This window comes from Bactrocera dorsalis, chromosome 5 (genome assembly GCF_023373825.1).
Source record: "Bactrocera dorsalis isolate Fly_Bdor chromosome 5, ASM2337382v1, whole genome shotgun sequence".
Classification (NCBI taxonomy): domain Eukaryota; kingdom Metazoa; phylum Arthropoda; class Insecta; order Diptera; family Tephritidae; genus Bactrocera; species Bactrocera dorsalis.
The window spans coordinates 8,521,360-8,535,780 of NC_064307.1; the positions used below are offsets into that span (position 1 = coordinate 8,521,360).

Below are 14,421 nucleotides of genomic sequence, written 5' to 3' on the forward strand. Positions count from 1 at the left end.
AGCAACTATTCCAGCTTTGGAAGACAACATTTCCGAAGAAATTCGGGCTATTCCGGCCGAAATGCTCGAAAAAGTTGCCCAAAATTGGACTTTCCGAATGGACCACCTAAGACGCAGCCGCGGTCAACATTTAAATGAAATTATCTTCAAAAAGTAAATGTCATGAACCAATCTAACGTTTCAAATAAAGAACCGATAAGATTTTGCAAATTTTATGCGTTTTTTTTTAAAAAAAAGTTATCAAGCTCTTAAAAAATCACCCTATATAATTTAGTATTTAGAGTTTAATGAGGTCTTATTGAAAAAAGTGGGGAAGATCGTCATCAAAAAGGGAGTCTCTCGTCCAAAGCTGTTGTTTCCTTTTCACTGGGGCGTTTTTTACATGGCGGGTCCCAAACCCTGCGCACGACCTTGGTGAGAAACCACGACTTTAGAGGAACCTAGGTCTAAGAAAAGAAGTCGTGAGCTGTTTGCGCCATATATATATAAAGAATCGTTTCTGGCCACTCCCAAGTGAATAGCCTCGAGACTGTTGCCAAAGAGTGCTATTTCAAGCAGAGTAGGCAATTGAGAAGGAAAGTCCTCTCCCGACGAACAAAAACCAAACTCTAAAAGTCACTCTTAGGAGATTTCGTTTCGCGGAACATTAATGGTTCTTTGCGCATTGGTCGCGACGAATATCGCATTCGATGGAGCGATGAGCTCTATGAGATATACGATAATATTGACAGTTGCTGATCGTCCAGAACTTTAACGGAAGAGAAGCGATAATGTGGTCGAAGGACTTGAGCGTCTTTTCACAAATAATATTTTATGGGCTAATCTTTATAATTATAATTCTGTTTTACAATTAGTTGCAATAGCTTTATAATTTTGAATGATGGTTATTGATATATTCGGGCCAACGATTTAATGTAACTAACACCAACCAATGCAAAACTAATTTAAATCCAATTCAAGTATTAGTACTTTCGAACAGCTCGCTCGAAGCTAACTCACTCGTTATACGTTTCGGCACAGATCTCACCGAATGTTAACACTCCTCACAGCGTCTCCATATAATTGCATTGGCTATTGACAATCATCTGCATAACGGCATTATTACGAAGCAAATAACGAACGACTATTTGCCCACTTTTTATGCAGCTCGGTCCATCGGGAGCGCGCGGTGTGCCAATAAAAATACAATTTATGCAAATAAAAACACATTGAATGCATTCAATCAAATATGCCATAATTCGCGCGAACTTGTGCGTTGCGGTTCGCAAATAATTTCCCTTTTTAAATGTAATTGCTGCATTTAAAATGCGAATATTAATTACTATTTAATTAACCTTTGTAAATTTGTTTCGTAATTGAGTAAATAGTTTTTGCTGATTTTTATTGCATTAATAACGTTAGTTTATTACGGTACTTTAAGCACTCATACATTTTTGTGTCAATATATTTCGATGCGAGTCTTCATGCACACTTTCATTTACGTGTTTGTTTATTTGCATTAATATTATTGTTGTTTTTGTCATTAGCATATAAATATACTCATGGCTCGTGGACAATTTTACGCTGCTCTTAAAAGCCCAGCTGGTGCTGAGCAGCGTTGAAAGAGCCGCTGAGCCATTAAGCACAACATATAGCTCGTGAGTTTTTGATTGGCAAAAAGCACAAACAAATTTTAAATACGATATAACAACTAGAGGAAGGCAACCAAATAAAAGCGCCAAAATATTGGGTCTAAAATTTTTTTTCGTATTTCTAATCAACTTATTTTTTGTTATTTTATACTAATAATTATTTTTTTTTATTTATAATAATAAATAAATAAAATACGAATAGATAAATAAAAAAAATAAGTACCATTTTTTTTAAATTAATTTTTTTTTTTTGGTAAATGAAGCTTAAAATTTCACCGTTCCAAAAATATATGGTATGACATAATATGATTGACAGCACTGGAGATATACGACTGCAACGACATCCAATGACAAAATACGAAAAGACTTTTTCGACTACCACAGTAGACGTAGCAACCCTGTCTTAATTGAAACATAATTCGAACATACAGGCATTATATCACAGAGAAGAATGAACTGCCCACAAACTAACAAACATATATACATATAAGCTTGATTCTAAAATTCTACGCAGCCGTCAGCAATTCGGGCAATTTTGGCCTTTAATCGTGGTCAACTGCCAATCACATCTGGAAAAAGAACGCTAAAAATTTGTGCCCAACATAAGCGAAGAATTCCGAGACGCAGAAGCGGCAAACACAAGCGTTTTATGTGTACTTTGTAGTCTTTCTTCTGGCTCACAGTGGGTAAACTTTCATTCGCCTCATTTCTACATGCGCTTCCAAAAAAAAAAAGTCGAAAGAGAAAGCAAAGATCATTACACACATTTTCAATACGGAAAGTGTTGTTTGTTGCTAGTTACTTGTGTTTGATACTTCTGGGCGTCACCACTACCGTTCCGTTCTGCCGTAATTCCTTTTGCCACTCGAGTTGTGCCTGGCAAACACTTGTGTAATTGTTGTTTTCCTTGCGGTTTGTTTAACCATTTTCGCTGGCTTGATTTCACTTGCGAAGTTTCAATTCGGAACTAACAAGCGAAAGTTTAATGAACGATTTCAAGTTTAAAACAAGTTTTCATTACCGCACCCCCATTGCCAACACACCCGCTGCCACAGTCCGCGGCAAGCAAGCAGTTTGCTGCCTCCGCAATTGCCACTGCTTGCCGCTGTTGCAACTCCGCTTTGTCTTGCTGCATTCGCTCATTGTCTGAAAAGGCTCTGCTTTTTATCTTTATCGTTGTTGTATTATTTCGCCGATTGTTGATGGCGCGGTTGTTGCTGTTCGGCTGTTGCTAGTATTGTTTCAGATATCTTTTTGCTTCTTGCCTTTTATCGTTTTAATAAATTTCCGCGCTATTTCTTTCGGTGCATTCCTGATTTTTCGCCTCTAACTTTTCTTTGCTAACTTTCTCCTTCCATTTATTTCGCTTTATTAATTTTGTTCTCGTTTTTTGTAGCAGAAGTTTTGCGGTGTCTGTGGGTCCATTTATCTCTTACCGCAGCCTCGCCGGTATGAAATGCATTGTGTTGAACATAAAAGCATCTTTTGATTTAAACCAAGTCGAAATTAAAAATAAATTAAGTATATTGAAAAAAGCAGCAATAAATTTGATTACACCATATGTAACGGGTGATTTTTTTGAGGTTAGGATTTTCATGCATTAGTATTTGACAGATCACGTGGGATTTCAGACATGGTGTCAAAGAGAAAGATGCTCAGTATGCTTTGACATTTCATCATGAATAGACTTACTAACGAGCAACGCTTGCAAATCATTGAATTTTATTACCAAAATCAGTGTTCGGTTCGAATTCGGTTTATCGACAAATTTTGTTCAGCGATGAGGCTCATTTCTGGTTGAATGGCTACGTAAATAAGCAAAATTGCCGCATTTGGGGTGAAGAGCAACCAGAAGCCGTTCAAGAACTGCCCATGCATCCCGAAAAATGCACTGTTTGGTGTGGTTTGTACGCTGGTGGAATCATTGGACCGTATTTTTTCAAAGATGCTGTTGGACGCAACGTTACGGTGAATGGCGATCGCTATCGTTCGATGCTAACAAACTTTTTGTTGCCAAAAATGGAAGAACTGAACTTGGTTGACATGTGGTTTCAACAAGATGGCGCTACATGCCACACAGCTCGCGATTCTATGGCCATTTTGAGGGAAAACTTCGGACAACAATTCATCTCAAGAAATGGACCCGTAAGTTGGCCACCAAGATCATGCGATTTAACGCCTTTAGACTATTTTTTGTGGGGCTACGTCAAGTCTAAAGTCTACAGAAATAAGCCAGCAACTATTCCAGCTTTGGAAGACAACATTTCCGAAGAAATTCGGGCTATTCCGGCCGAAATGCTCGAAAAAGTTGCCCAAAATTGGACTTTCCGAATGGACCACCTAAGACGCAGCCGCGGTCAACATTTAAATGAAATTATCTTCAAAAAGTAAATGTCATGAACCAATCTAACGTTTCAAATAAAGAACCGATGAGATTTTGCAAATTTTATGCGTTTTTTTTTTTAAAAAGTTATCAAGCTCTTAAAAAATCACCCTTTACATACGTGTAACTTTATGGCAACACCAATTGAAAGTCAAATTAGTCGTAAAGTTGGAAAGTAGTTGAATCTTTTGAATTCGTAATTTTTACCAGGTCATTGGTAGGGTGTTACAGTGGCGGGTCTCAAACCCAGCACAGCACCAGCACCCAAAAACTCCTTCTGTTTACAGTCGAGTTAATATTTACTAATCTCTATAACATTCCCGTTAATGAAATTTAAGATATATATAGACCTGTAACCGCCCAAAGTCAAGCCTTTTACTGTACGAAAGAAAATCTTGCTTGTAATAAATGCTTTAAATAATTTTGTAATTTAGTTTTCATTCAAATGTATTTAATTTTTACCAACACAGATCCTTGTTTCACAGGAGTAGCAAAGCAGCGAGACTAAATTGTTTGTGAAAATATTTGCACATTATTTTATCACCGAGCAAGAGCTCTGACAACCAGCCAGAGAGCTCAATTTTGCGCTTAGGTTAAGGAGACAGCCAGTAGAGGTAGTCAACGGTGCTGCCAGGTGTCAACGCCGTGCGTAGATTGTGAAGCAATATTTGCTTGCTGCCACATACTAAACCTGAACTTCCTTGCCAGCAACCTGATCAGAGTATCAAGTCTTCTGTTACCAAGAAGATTTCGGTTGCACTACCTTCGCAGCTACGCTTTCCGAAGAATGCTGTCACCTACTAGAAAGCTCCACTCCCCCCTTTGTTGCGCTTTAAGTAACGCACGTGCATTTGTGTTGACGCAGGTGTGTGTAGTTGTGTGGTTATAGCAGTTCAGCTGCACTGGGTGTGCCCCTGCACCTTTTGTGAGATAACAAACATGGCCTCAAAGTCATCGCGTTAATGTGTTCTGAAGTGCATGGCAACGATGAGGCCATGACTGGGAAGCGAAAGTGACAGCAAAGAGAGAGATAGAGAGAGGGAATTAGAGCATGCTCTTCCGCTTCTTCTGCGAAGGTCCCTCCGTTTGGGACATGCATGAGGATGCATATATCCTGCCGCAGGACCTTACAATATTTACTTTCATCGGTTCTGCTTGACTGCGTCGCAACCAAGGATAACAGAGTGAGTTCGCATGCATACACATATATGTATATATGTATGCGTTCATGCACGAACGTGTGTGTGCGTCATATGTGCATGCATAGTGTTGCGTTAAACAGCCAATGCAGGGGGGAGAGCACAGTAGCGCATTAACCAAGTCACCGGCGACAAGTGGGCGCCACTTTAAATCTGCAAACATCAGCCCCCGTATTTCAACATAAGCCAGTACTCAATGAGCAAATGTAGATTTACTGCATATGTGTATGTAAATATGTGGCGCTATGGCATAATGCCCCAGTGGATCTCCGTTACACCCATTGACTTGTATTCATTAGCCTTTGTCCAAATGCACACATACATACACACACGTAATTTAGACGCTTGCCTATACCGTTTGTGCCTTGTTTAATTTTCTGGCTGCTTAATTTCATTGTGTGCCTAATCGCCTATCTTCCACTGTCTCTTTCCCACTTGTTGTCATTACGCTACCATCACACGCTCTCTCACTCTCTATCTGCAACTGTGCCACCTTCACTGTTCGGCCATCTATCAAAGCTCGTAATGAAGTCCCTTCACGCACCCGCACACAATCTCTCGCCGAGAGAGCTTGCAGACACATGTAAAAATGCCACACTCAGCTTACCAGCTTACCGTTTAGACGCAGCTCTTCTCGCTTGTAACATACAGCCGCAGTTTGGCGAGCGTCAGCGCAATTTATATGACCCATAAACGATGCATTAATTGACTTTTGTTGGCAAGAATCATTTGCTTAAAGCAGGGATCAGCTATGCAAGGGTCGAGGTCGAATTAGTTCAAATCGAGAACGTTTGTAAATCGCAAATTATTTGCTCAGCTGGAGGCTGAATTCATGCCCTGCCAATCCAAGCGCGTATGTAGAACTCTCACACAGCTGCACACATGCACAGAGGACGGATAAAGGGTGATGCATTTCGAAGTTTCCTAAAAACACTTCAAATTTAATGGGGAATGGTTATTACCATTCGAAAGGTAAATTTTTTTGGCATTTATCTTTTGAAGATCATCTTGTTCAACTGTTGGCCGCGGCGACGTCTCAGATGGTCCATCCGTTGAGTCCAATTTTCTATGACTCGTTCGAGCATTTCAACTGGTGATTGGCGAATGACATGCGTGATGTTTTGCTCCAAGGCCTGAATTGAAGCGGAATTGTCCGCATAGACTTTAGACTTTACTTATCTTTACAGAAAAAAGTCTAACGGTGTGATATGCCACGATCTTGGTGGCCAATCGACCGGCCCAAAACGTGAAAATATCTGCTCACCGAAGTGTTCTCGCAATATATCCATTGATTGATGCGATGTGTGGGAAGTGACCCCGTCTTGTTGAAACCAAATCTCGGCGAGATCACAAGCTTCACTTTCAGGTATCAAATAGCCAATTATCAGTGCGCGATAACGGTATCCATTGACAGTTACGTTCACACCGGCATCAGTTGTGAAGAAATATGAATCGACGGCCCACAAACTGCACTAAACCCTTATTTTTTCTGGTTAAAACGGCAGCTCTTGAACCTCTTCAGGTTGCTCTTCGTCGCGAATGCGGCAATTTTGCTTGTTTACGTATCCATTGAGCAAGAAATGAGCTTTATCGGATCTACTTGGAACGTACTCATAGTTACTGTATTTTGTACGCTCTCAATTTAAGACCTGGACGTAAAATGCGCGCGTGTTATTGAATGTTTTAGCGAGAACTTAAAAATGTCTTTAAACTTTTAGAAAACCAACCGTAGACGACACTAAATGTATGTTTAGTTAGAATTTGAATACTTCTCTGGCAAGTAAATGCGTTGACATCAGAATTTTCTGCAATAAGAAAGAAGAACGAATGACACGACAGAAAATTACTCGCTCAAAGAAGCAGCAGCAAATTTCCACTACTAGTTCCAAAGTTTACACAATACTTTTGGGGAGCATATACTCTTCGAAAGTCAAAAGAGCAAATTCAAGCAAAGCAACCAATTTGTCAGCGGATGTCGCCTATTCGGGCGCTACAGAAAATATGGGTGCTTATGAATAAGCTTGTCTTGCAGCAAAATCAGTCACTTTCTTTCGCTTAAAAACCGAAAATATAAAGTGGATCTAGACCCCTATGGGGAGGGGGTTCTTGAATCAGTTCAGTTTTAAGATATACTTATAATGATGCAATAATAGATTAAAATCGGGAACTGTCAAAAAGACAAACTTAAATTATTCAAAACCAAAAATTATTCGAAATTACATATTTAAACAAAATTACTAAATTCTAAATTCATTCACGTTCATTTAAAAATGTTACATCCACTTTAAAAGCAACACGAAGCTCTTCCTGCAAAGCGCCCTACTTCTGCGAGCAGTTCAATTTCTTGCGAGGTGCGTCGTGCAAGCCGTTACTCGTCGTTGCGCTGAAAAGCTGTTGGCATTTGGCACTTCTGCACTACCATCCTTACCTCCCCCAGCTATTCAACTGTTTTACATCCGGTCAGGCTGAGTCAACAATTTCATCAGTCGAGCGCAAATTTAAGAGTCAGGGCATGCCTCACACACACACGCACACACAAACACGAAAGCGTGCCTCATATTGAAGAGTAGCAAATCCAATATTTATACATTAAAGCACACGCACGCTTGTGCAGCTGTGTGTATGTAACAATCGACTCGAAGTGGGTGCGTCACTGCCACCCCACCCCAAGTGACTGGGCTGTGAGCATGCGAAAATGCTGGTGACTGGATTGATGTCGACCGATAGCTCTTCAAGGCTGCTGTGTCCGCTCGTTTTACGCTACCATTTTATTGTAGTTTTTTCTCTTTCGTCGTTGCCTCACACACGGGCAAACTTTGTTAAATGTTCGAGTATGTTCACAAACAAACTGTTATTGGATGGTGTTAGGTCAGCCAGTTCATCACGAAGTTCGTGTCGTGGCCAAAGTTTATTTTCAATTTTATTTTTCTACTCTGAACGTTACGTTGGTCTGTCGTACTCTTCCACTCATACGCTTCGTCGCCCCTGTTGCCGGCGGCGGTACACTTAACCGGCACTCACTTCATTGTTGTTGGTCTTGTGTTAGGGATTATGGCGCACCGGAGCCTTGAACATAGCCTCAGCATTCCACTTTATCGCTCAGCATATTGCAAGTTTTGAATTGGCTCTCCTCATGCGTGCTGGGTTTTCAATTTCTCGTCTATTCTGAATTTCTAAAATTTCCCTTCTTTTGCATATTTTGCATTATATTCCGTTTTGTTTATTGTGTTCAAGTTTTGTTACTTTATCTGGCGATAAAAAATATATTTTGACTACACTTCTTAACAAACTGTGCCGCTGATCACGCGCCTTAGACATCCACAGACACAAATTGCTATGTCCGATAGAATTCTTAAGCTTCAAGCATTAGTTATCGAATTTCAGTTGGAAAGGGTGTTAAATTTGGGAGCATGGGCTTCACAGTTTCCTTGGCAAGATAGGTAATAATTTAGCTGAGTTTGTCGGCCCGTATATGCAGATTGGTGGTCTGACTTCGTTCAGTAATCAAGAGTCCGCACTATGAGTAGCCGGATCACCTCTCATGAAGTAAATACCTCAAATTCATCTTCCACTACGAAAAAATCTCGCATAAACACCTTATCATTTGGAATACGCTCCATTAGTCGTAGCTTCCACTATTTGTGGACCAAAAAATATTTGGTAGTCGAAAACTCTTTTCGTATTTCTAATTAAATTTTAACATATTTTTTTCTCATTTATTATGAACTTTAATGAACCATAATATACCACTTTGGTCGACCACTTTTTCCCATTTTTCCGCTAGAGACATTCCATTCCATCAGTGTAAATCTTTTCTGATTTCTCGACGAAAAACTGCAACAAGTAATTTTCATAGGCTTCTCTTGAAGTCAACTTTACTCCAGAGTAGAGTTCTGCATTGACCGAAACAAACGGTAGTCCGATGGTGCAAGGTTAGTGCTTTTATCACAACTTCCTAGCCAAGCTCTCCCAGTTTTTGCCGAGTCATAAAAAGTGTGTTTGGTCTAAGAAAACGAAAACCTTTCTGTTGATGAGGTCTGGCGTTTTTTTCCATTGCTTGCTTCAATTTCATGAACTGTTGACAGTACAATGCAGAATCAATCTTTCGACCAGGCTGGAGCAGCTCATAGTGGATGATTTCTTTCCAATCTCACCAAACACTCAGCATAATCTTTCGAGGCGTCAACCCTGGCTTTGCGACCATTTGTTGAGCTTCACCACGCTTGGATCATGATCTGTTTCACGCATTATTGTCGTGTTTGATCCACTTTCCGCCTCCTGTTACCATTCGCTTCAGAAATGGTTCGATTTCATTTTGTTTCAGCAAAGAATCGCAGATGTTAATTCGGTCCATTAAATTGTTCAAAGACAATTCAAGTGGTTCCCAAACATCGAGCTTCTTTTTGTAGCCAGCCTCTTTTAAATGATTCAAAACCGTTTGATGATGGATGTTAAGTTCCTTAGCGATGTCATGGCTGCTTACGTGACGGTCCTGGTCAATCTTTTCCATAATTTCATCGACTTTTTCAACGATAGGTTGACCAGAGCGAGGTGCATCTTTCACATTGAAATTTCCACAACGAAAGCGAGCGAACCATTGTTCCTTCTAATTCCGAAAACATTCAAGAACTGCCTTCGTTAGCACTCGAGCAAAAGAAAAATCTTAACTGAAGTGCGAATAAATTAATTTAGGAGTCTCGACACGGTCACACCGCGTTAAAGCGGAAAACGGAATCGCGCGCTTAAAGCGCAGGATAGGCTCGAACGGCACAGAAGTGCCGAATAAGCCCGGACTAAGAAGGAAAGCAATATTTGTGTTTGTGCGGTACTTGTAATAATCAACAGCACAGAAGAGCAACTCAATACAAAAGCAGCAAGAGCAATTGTCGCGTTGCCTCCAACTCCTCTCCGGCACACACAATAGGCAATAGGCGTGCAACGAAAACAAGCACAATCGCCAAGTACACCAAAACAGTGGGCGCGGACGAGCTCATCGCCGTTGGGGCGCTGGCAATCATTGTAATTTCGCCGGGAAATTGTTTTCACTTATCACTTTATGTCTGTGTGTGTTGGTGTGTGCGGGCGCGTCAACATTTACATCATTTCTGTTTTATGCGAGCCAAATAACAACGAAAACAAAATCAAGTGGGCTTTTATGCGGCGGCGGAAGCGCTGCCAGCCGAAGGTGGAGCCTGAAGTGGCGGAAGAATATTTAGCCACTGCGCTGCGCCACGCTCGAACACCTCATTCGTCGTGCCTAATTTCGAATGCGAATGAATTGACTGCCAGCGAAGGCATGCGAAAACGGAGGCGGAAAACTTTCGCTTTTTATGCTTCCATTGCGCCTTAAGAGCCTTGACGGCGAATGGTGGACCAGCAAGGTTTCGTGCGCCCAACAGAGGAAATGAAGACGAAACCTGATTTTATCACAGCCACTGGAAATAGCAGCACAGGCCTAACAGAGGCCAAATGGTGAACAAAAACAAATGCGATAAGAAATGAAAACATAAAACAAATGCCGCTTCAAATTTTAATGTTTTGTAAGCTAAGCGCTCTCGCAGCCCCCCACCGCGCTCGCATGGTTAGCATTTGCACGGCCCGCTTGGGTGCACGTACAGCCGAAAATCGTTTATCATAGCAGCATTTCAGGCGTATAAGCCGAGCTAAGCATATGTATGTATGTGCGCATGCATATAAATACATTTATATAACAATTTAATATTAGACGAACTGATGCCGTTGATTTGGCCGTTATTCTTTGTCACGGTGCAAGTATTGTGTGCGCGTACAAGCGCGTACAGTAGCGTGCAAACACTTGGCTTGGTGCATTCTCTAACTACATACGGGGTGTTTGTGAGCTCCTTGGTCTTTAATTTTTCGGTTTACTTTCCCGAAATCGATAAAAATCTCACGATCTTCGAAAAGTTGCTCACCAAGCCAGCCTGACTTCGAAGTCTTCTTGAACTCGAAATATTGGAAAATTTTGAGCTTGTTTGAGTTATTTATGCTGAGTATGCTAGAGCTTTGCTCACGAGTGTTTATGCCTTAATGTATACTTAGCCGAACTATGCGCCGCTGTCGGTGGTCGCTTGTCTTTGCGGTGTGCTTTCGTTGTCGCTGTTTGGCATTGATGGTGATTTTCGTTTATGGGCTTGTTTTAATTTCGTTCGCAATTGAAAGCACTTCCCGGTTGACTTAACGTAAGATTAATTATGCTGACTGCGTTGATTTGCGCCCACGCAGGCTCCGCGTTTGCCTCGCACTGGAAACCAACCGCACTTGGCCTTGCTTGCAGGCCTTGGCTTTTGGCAAAGATACAGCAGCAATTCTTAAAGAGTAGATTATTTATTTTGCATGCAATATTTGGGCCACATAGGCTATATTAAATTGACATAACGCTGCTGATGTACAGCCCGCATTCGAAGGTAATAATTTTCGAATAATTTGTTGATAATCACCATTCGGTGGTTATCAGTTTTTATAAATTTAACATAGGACTCTGGACTCTTCATGGGTCTCCTGAGAACTAAAGTTTTCACCAATAAGTAGATATGTAGCAGCATAATCGCTGTGTGCTCCTCCTCGTGCGTCGTGCCGTCATATTGTCAGGAGAATGCCACTCAGTGACATTATTAGTTGATGTTGCAAGATTTCGCTTTCGCACGAACCAAGGAAGTGTAGCAATATTTATGCTAAAATGATGACATCTCGCGCACAGCTGTGCGCTTACTACATGACTAACTGCACACACACGTTGCACACTTGTGTAAGTGGCCTTGATGTGGTAGATAACCAGACGTGAATTTCGCAGGGAGGGCATTCGCTTTTGACAAGTTGGCTTCTTGCGAAACCACATTGTAAGTCATATTACAAAATATAGCAATGTGAGCTCTAATGTTCGACAGCGCTAACACACACACATACGCAAAGATATGTTTGCGGCACAAAACAGCAGTGAATCGCGGCAAACTGTCGCATCAACTACAATACCAACAACAATAAGAGCAACCTACATATACTTGGCGTGAAAGACGCAAGAAGGCGCTTGGAGCAAACTATGTCACCCTGTATATACATATGTATATGCCAACAGTCGCATATGAGTACCGTTGCTTTTAGATTGGTTTGAACGGCACAGTGCAACATATCAAAGCAACTATGAAGTACGCCAAAAAAATTAAATAAATATATTGTCGCCGAGCGACACACGTCTGCGAGCGCGAATGGCGACCGTACGTGCAACGGATGCGCCTGCAACAACTGCTTACATAACGCGCACACTTACATAACGGAACATGTTTTGTCGTAGTCGGTGTGCCACTAAAGGACTGAAAGCTGCCACTTTTGTGGCAAAACACAAGCGACTTTTTATAACTACTTACACATCCCCAGCCATGTATGATACACCAGCAAATACACACACACCCTCACTCTTGTTTACACATATATCCAATATGTACGCTTTGTTCTCGACTGCTATATTTTCTTTTTTTCTGAATGCAATTTCAGGCAGACGGCCCCACCCTGGGAGCCAATGCGCTTCGTAATAATTCTGTGTGCCTCTTCGTTTATGCCACAAACTGGTGCCGTTTAAGTGCTAGTTCCAGGTTACAGAATGTGTAGATGTGGTCGAGTATGCAAACCAGTACATGTATAATTATATTATACGATCAATGTGCTGCACCGGTGAGCATGATTAGCCTATTCGCCTTCGATCAGCAAAGTCAGAGCCAATTCTACCAGGGTTGGCTAGTATAATTACTCTAAAGCCTTTCCAGTTGAGTTGTAGGAGCGGCTACCCACAGGGTGTAGTTCTATACCCCCTACTAAGGATGCTAGTAGTAGATGATTTCCTCAAGTTGCTCACTAACAATGGGATTCGATATCAGGGGTATGCCGATGACATTGTTATAATGCGCAAAGAAAATTTGAGAACACTTTCTGCGACATAGTTCAAAGGGGGCTTAAGTGTAGTAAAAGGGGTGGTGCAATACGGTAGGGTTATAATGCAAACCGTCCAAACCAACCGTTGTCCCTTTTACAAAGCGAAGCTCTCTTCTGAGCTTGAGGCCCCTAACAATCGGTGGCAGGGAGTTGAAGGTGTTTAAAGGGCTCAAATTCTCTAGCCTCACATTATAATCAATCTATACCATGATCGTAACACCTATTGTCACTTATGGAGCGGTTGCTTGGGCATCTAAGGCGAGGCAGTCTTCGATAGGCCTTCAACCAACGAAGCTGCAAAGGCTCACCTGTGTCTGCGCCCACAGACAGGGATAATGCCCACTTAAAAATTACTCTCCGCTGTAAGGCAGATTGGAACGATTCCACACTCGACCTATCTTTGCGACTGAGATGCAGCACCATCCAGTGGTACTCTGTCCCACAGCATATCAAATTATCCATACCAATGGGACGTTTTCCGAGCACCTTTCAAGCAGAAGTTTTTGCTAAAAGTCAGTGTGCAGATAATAATATCCCCCGCAACTATCGCAACCTGCGTATCGCTATACTTAGCAAGCCACTTCTGGGAGGGTACAACCCTGTAAGGTTTAAGGAAATGATCAACCTACCCCGATATAAAGTCTCCGTCCGTGTCCTTGTCGCGCTCTATACAGTGCACTGCAGGCTCAGGAAGCACTTGTTCAACATGAGCATAGTCTCTTCCTCAAACTTCCTGGATTTCGAAATAGAACAGGAAAGTCCAGAAGACTTGATTATAGATTGCCCAGCAATTTGCAGAAGTAGGCTCAATGCCCCAAGTTCCATCTACATGTGCAGTGATCACATCACCTCAGTCGCGCCCAGCAGGCTCTTGTAATTGTTCAGGATGCTCGACCTCTGTGACCACATGTGATATAAAGGAGGCTACAATATACCATGGGTCGCAGAACATAGCCTCAATTTTCCTATCGATCTATCTATCTCAAATCGTTGAAAGTTTCTGGAAGCGCTTTTATTTTGCAGAAAGCTTCTTAAAATAATAATTAAATTCCTTTAAAGTGCAAATACTTAGTACAGAGAGCTCTTAAATGTGTACCTTTTTTCTTCACCATTAAAGTTTAAAAGAAAAGCAGAGCAGGCAATTCATATAGCCTATTTTTGTATTTATAGATAAAGAAAAGGTATATATTTGCATTACTGGCATTACAAGTTGTCAAAGGTCGAACGTCAATATAAAAAGCAAAGCCAATCAAAATTTTCCGCT

At 41.3% G+C, this 14,421-nt stretch overlaps 1 protein-coding gene across 1 annotated transcript in view; it reads left to right on the forward strand.

Moving 5' to 3' along the window:
- The window catches only part of LOC105231467 (uncharacterized), a 166,186-nt gene that overhangs the window by 127,612 nt on the left and 24,153 nt on the right, over nt 1-14,421 (forward strand). The window lies entirely within an intron of this gene.